General features: G+C 34.7%; 1 pseudogene; it reads right to left on the minus strand.

Moving 5' to 3' along the window:
• Positions 1–979: 979 nt before the first annotated feature.
• Positions 980–5,932, minus strand: LOC125808501 (pentatricopeptide repeat-containing protein At4g02750-like; annotated as a pseudogene).
• Between the last annotated feature and the right edge of the window lie 643 nt (positions 5,933–6,575).

Below are 6,575 nucleotides of genomic sequence, written 5' to 3' on the forward strand. Positions count from 1 at the left end.
CAAATTACAGAGATTGTTTTATCACTGCTTTGAACAGATTAACAATAAATATCTTAAGTGAATCTCACACGAACTATTGATCATACGAAGATGAATCAAGGATGAAATAACTTTTCTTACCTTTTGCTCTCAAAACTCAGAAAGATACCAGACCCAACTATAAGTGAGTTTGGTGATTGTCTAGTCATCCAATACATGTGTTCTTCACCATATCCAGAAAAGTATGATTTTTCTTGTGGCCACAGATGAGGTTAACTTAGGGCCAAGATAATCTTAAATAGCAGATTTTGAGTAGATTTCCACTATGTGTAAATGCTGGGCCACTATATTATCATTATCGCTTAGCTAGCAAGGCTCAAAGAAGCAGGAAATCAGTCAGCGAGCTTAGAGTAGAGCAGATTTATGATACTCGACAAATAGTCACTGTCATGCGTTTGGGCCAGACAGGTAGATAGAGCCAATCAAGAATCTCTCACCAGAGAACAGAGGACTGAAGTACTCCTGAAGTGATAATTGATTTATTTTAAAGGCACAACTGCTAATTCACCCCTCCTACAAATTCACGTCACTCTATTATGATTATCAGATCTTTGAGAAACTTAAGGAAACTATTCCCCTTTCTTTTGTTAGATGGTCCGTAAGTGCAACAATTATGGGTGATATACCTCAACATATCTCCTTTTTACCAGGATCAATGAGGAGATCACAGATTATACGTGTCAAATTCACCAATCAACAAGAAAGGGATTATCCACTTATCCCTCTTCTGTGCTTTGCTTCCTTGTGTGCAATAACTACAGTAAATCCTCAACACTTATGGAGATGACCAGCACAATAGCTAAGTATACAACGGCTAAAATCTAATTGGTATACTTTCACACTCTACTCTGTAGTACTACCAATAGTCTCCACAGGTACAAACACTTTCACTGAAGTGATGAATCTCCACAAACCCTTAAATTTTTCATCACACAAAACATCATGCAGGACCAATTTCGCTGTGATACTTGAGCAGGTGTGCCTTCTCCTCTTCATCCACATCATGCATGACCAATTTCGTGGCAAATACATAACCTTCCTGCTTCATTAATAATTCTAACTCTTCCAAGAAAGCATATATTCTCTTGTTGTCTGGATGCATGGTATCCCTAACTGAAAAAAGATGTATCTGATTTTGCACCTCAACCTAGTTGTAACCAGGCATTTTCCTTACACCTGTGTCCCTTATTTTTAATCTCATCTTGCTAACGTCATGCCATCTGCCAAATGAGGCATATAGATTTGATAGAAGGACATACATCCCGGCATTCCAAGGCTCTAATCTGAAAATCAATTCAACAACCTTTTTACCTAATTCAGTGTTTCTGTGAATCCTACTTACCCTAGGAGAGCACCCCAGATTATAACATCTGGTTCACAAGGCATATCCTTCATTAGATTTTGAGCATCACCCAGTCGTCCAGCTCAACCCAGAAGGTCAATTATGCAAGTATAATGCCTGGGATTTGTTACTATTCTATAATCTCGAGCTATTCAATAAAAGTGTTCCATACATTTGTCAATCAAGCCAGTATGGCCACAAGCAGGTAGTACACCAAACTGTAAAAAAGGCACAAAAACTGAAACCTTAATAACTGTACAAAGATTAAGACAAAACCATATATCAGATGATGTGTATAACTCGGCAACCCACAACACATGGGAGCAATCTTTACATACTATTGCATTAAGCAATTCGGAATGAAGTAGTTTTAAACAGAGCCAATAATGTAAAAACAGTTTTACAGTACCCTCGAGATAATACTTTAGAATATAAAATGTATTAATAGTTACCATGGTGACATCATTCGATCTGATACCAACTTCTTTCATTGATTCGAATTGTCTAAGAGCTTGTTTGCCAAATCCATGCCTTGCATAACTGATGATCACTGTGTTCCAAGAGACATCATCCTTCTCCACTATCTCCTCGAACACATCATATGCCTCGTCAATACTTCCACTCTTACCGTACATTGATAGGAGTGCATTTTCGACATAACATCCAGTGTGATATCCAGCCTTGACAAGTCGTCCATGTATTTACTTCCAAACTCGAATGCAACAATGTCAACAAATGTACTCAAAACACAAGTAAATGCCGGCCTATTTATCCTCCCGCTATCTCTCTTCATTTGAACAAACATGCCCAATGCCTCCTCACTGTTGCCATTTTGAGCATACCCAACAATAATTGCTTCCCAAGAGATGCAATCACGATTCGCCCTGTTTGTACCATGAACTGCTCTGATATTTTCTTCTAACCCTAGAAGAAAGATAAAATTAGGGCTCAGATTCGATGGGGAAGGGTGAAAATGGAATAAACAGATCTGTTTGACATTGACACAAGTTGTGGTGGGATAATTGAGATGCCTTCCTCCTTAATCAGATGTCCAATGCAAAATATTCAAAATTCAACCGCATTGTTTAGACTTTATTTTCAAACTCTCAAAACACAAATTTGATTTCGTGGGAGATAGTTGCACATCCATTAATCAGCTGATGGCCCCCGAGACCAAAATGGACTGATAACTTCTGACTTCAGCCCAACCCACGAATACTATTAGTTAAAGAATAAATTTTAGGAATAGCCAACATAAAAATCATATTAGCACTCTATAGTTATACTTTTGTTATTTGCATTCCATAGCCAAATTATATTTTCTATGGAGCATCTGATTTGTATAAATCGCGGTGATTTGTATGAAAATTACGTTTGTATATGTATATGTTCTCTGTGTTAGGCAAAAGTGACGAGCGAGATTGGGAGAGAGAGGAGAGAGGTGAGCGAGAGAGGGCAAAGAGTGGAGAGAGATGAATTGTATATGTATATCACATAGATAATTATTTATATGTAACTACTATGTATATGTATCAATGATTGTGTTAGTATATCTGCATAAAATTTGAATTCGTATACAATTGAATCGAATTAAAACATTTGTATTTGTATATCAAATCTCTCTCTCTCTCTCTCCCTCTCTCTCGCGCTTTATACAAACACAAATTCTACATTGTATAATTTGTGTTTGTACAAATCGAGGGAGAGAGAAAGACAAAAGAGAACTGGGCAGGGAAGATTTGTATTTGTATAATTATAAGTGTATAGGTAAGAGAAATATGTATTGGTATTTGTATATACAGTCTTTCTCGCTTTATACAATCACAAATTATACATTTGTGTTTGTATAAAGCAGTGTTTTCAAAAATGTTTTTGGGGAGAGTTTCGGGGCGGGGCACACCAAAAATGCACATGGGATCAAATGTAAGGCGTAGATCCACAGGGCGTAAGTCCTAGAATTTGGGGCGTAAGCTCCAAGCGTAAAAACATAGGCCCTGGGAGTAAAAACGTATGCTCTGGGCGTTTTTTTTTCCAAAAAAATTTGAACCTTTTTTGCTTTAAATCATATTTCTATTATTGGTGTAATGATATTTTTCAAATAGTAATTGTAATACTTTTTTTCTTCATTATTGGTGATTAATACCTTTCTCAAATAATAATCATAATATTTTTTTTAGATATTGTAGGTTATTTAATAAAATTTATTTGTAAAATAATTGAAAGTTTTACTTTACTTTTTTTTTTGTAATAAAATCATAAAATTGAATATACATGAGACTACACCACGTAGATCAATAAGACTTACGCTCTGTGTCTCAGGGATTACGTCTCGCCCCGTATTGCATAAAACATCTCGCCTCACACCCCCGCCTTTTAAAACACTAGTATAAAGTGAGAGAGTCGAGCAAGAGAGGATTGAAAAAGAGGAAAATGACGAGCGAGATTCCAAAGAGAGGAGAGAGTGGCGAATGGAAAGAAGTTTGCTACAAATTTCAATTAAATTAAATTGTAGCTATAACATTTATTTTGAATTAATAGTTGTTATAATGCACAATTTTTCCAATTTAAATATCAATCAAAATAAAATTATATTTAAACTAATGATAAGATACAATACAATACAATGGATAACAACCATCCAAAAAAGATATTTGATATGCCACATAGCAAAATAGGTCAAAATCTTTTCTTTAGTTATTTCAATTGTATATAAAAGGTGCACATTGATCAATACACTATCTCTACTGGTAATGTTGTTTCTTTCACTCTCTCTTGAACCCTCCTTGCCTAAATAAACAACAACAAAAACTCATCAACTATATATAGGAAAACTAAAAACTCTCCATTAGCCATTCATTGTATTGTGGGAGTTGCTTACCTCTTCTTCCCAGTTTGCGTGTAGAGTAATGAATAGAAAACATAACACTTGTACTAAAAGTGCGCAAATAATACCCAACCATAAACCCTGTTTGTAAGTGGAAATAGAAGGTAATATTACTCAAAATCTTCATGACATTGAAGTAATAAAGAAAAGTTATATGCACGGATGGATAGCGTAAATAGTAAGGTGTTACCTTCCCTCCAATGTGAAGAACAAAAGCCATCAAGACAGTACAAGAAATTCCCACAAAATAATAGGATCCAAGATTAATAATTGCCCCAATCTTTTGCCATCCAAATCCTCTTAAAGCACTTGAATGTGAAATGTAACTATACAGTTTCAAAAACTATTTAACAACGTGTATAAGTGTGAACCTGATAGAACACACTGAAGGCCATCAATAAAATTTGATGTTGCAAGAAGTGTCATCATGATCGATATGTATCTAACAACTTCAGTTTCATTGCTGTAAGTATATCCCCATACGTTACGTAGCAATAATATGATCAATCCCAACAAAATCCCCTTGATAACAGTCACAACTAAGACAATATGTAGTGCCAAGCGTGCTATTTGAGGATGACCTGCTCCTGGTTCATTTGCGATCTGTATATTGCATGGCACAAATATATGATCACAAGAACAGAACTAAAATTTGCATCTCTCGTCTTCAACAATCAAATTCATTTTTCAGATCACTTGGTCAAACACGAACCAAATTATCACATTTTTCGATGACTAACCTTACAGTACCACTCAGTCCAATAGAGATCATCCAAACTGTTGCAGATATATTAAGACTAGTGATCTTGGGTGTATTTGTATGCTTAGGAACCAAATAACACCCATGATTTGGCCAAGTTCGGGAATATATTTGTCAGTTGTGTTGACACCCAATTTTGGACCTCCACAATATAAATTAATCATTTCGAGTTTCTTCAATTTCAAATAATTAGTTTTATAAGATTTCAAAAAAAAATAAAAAAAAATAAAAAAAAAATAAATTAAAAAAATAAATAAATATATATATATATATATATATATATAGTTTGCAAGTTATTTTAACTAGTTTTGTCACTTTTTATAATTTTTAGATAATATATATGTTTCACGTATTTATGTATATAATTATTATATTTTATGATTATTCGAAAATCATCTCAAAAAGATTTTGTTTTAATTTAATAGTTGGTTAATTAGTTTAGTTATATAATAGTTTATATTTTTAAATTAATTAGTTATAATTAAGTTTATTATTTTATTTCGTTAAGATTAAGAGGTTCATTAATTAATTTATGTTAATTCATTATGTTCAAGTTTTAACCGAATTTGGTCATTGTTTAATTACAATTTTCCGCCAACATCTTAAACCCATCAAGAAAAATCTTTGGGCCTTTTTTCTTTAAATTTCCAGCATCCCATTGATGCCTCAATTCCCAGCCAGTCCACTTTCAATTTTTCACAAAAGACCCACTAATACATACAACAATACAATACCCGCATACATTACAACAATTCCAAACGACCCGACCCTTGCGCGTGTTTCTTCTCCAACACGACAAACCCAAAAAACTCGACCCAAACTCCAGCGATTCCAGCGACCCGTATCGTAAACCAGCAGCCTGACCCGTCCCTCTCCCTCTCTCCTTATCCTCTCCGCACGAAGTCATTTCGGGAATAATCCAGATGGAGCAATATCCTTGCAAGTTCGTCCTTGCTCAAAATCTCAAGGTTCTTATCAATTTCCCATTAAGAAATCCGTTTGTTTTGTACAAGAGTGGTACATAATTTGAGCTTGTACTTTATCCTTAAGGAGATTTTTGAAATTCATCTAAAATCCCTCATGAAATTCCCCCCAATCTGCTCAAATTCCCCTCTATATAAGTTCTTGTGTTCTTCATTGTTAGGGTTGGATTTTTAGGGCGAAAAAATAGAGAAGGTTGGAAGAAATATACCAATCGGCTAACCTTTGAGACAAAACATACACTGAAATTTCCAACTATATTATTATACACAAATATCTAAGATAGTTTCTCGAAATCCAGATTTTTGTTTAGTCCTTGTTCTCATTGTTTTTTGCTGCTCATTGGAACTCTAGGAATCGCATCTCGATGGTGAAAGATCATTTTTGCTCAGCTTGTTGTTGTTCCCGTTCGCTGCCCCGAAAAAGGTGAACTCCTTTTTAATTTTTAACTCGTTTGATAGAAGTATTGTTTTGTGAACTGAAGTGGCCCTGTTGTTTCTTCTTCTTCTTTCTCGTTTGTTTTCGTCCTTCGTGACTTATTGTTGATAGTTTGATGAAAGTCTGTCTGG

The sequence above is a fragment of the Solanum verrucosum genome, unplaced genomic scaffold (assembly GCF_900185275.1).
Source record: "Solanum verrucosum unplaced genomic scaffold, falcon-dt-bn FXZP01000112.1, whole genome shotgun sequence".
Classification (NCBI taxonomy): Eukaryota; Viridiplantae; Streptophyta; class Magnoliopsida; order Solanales; family Solanaceae; genus Solanum; species Solanum verrucosum.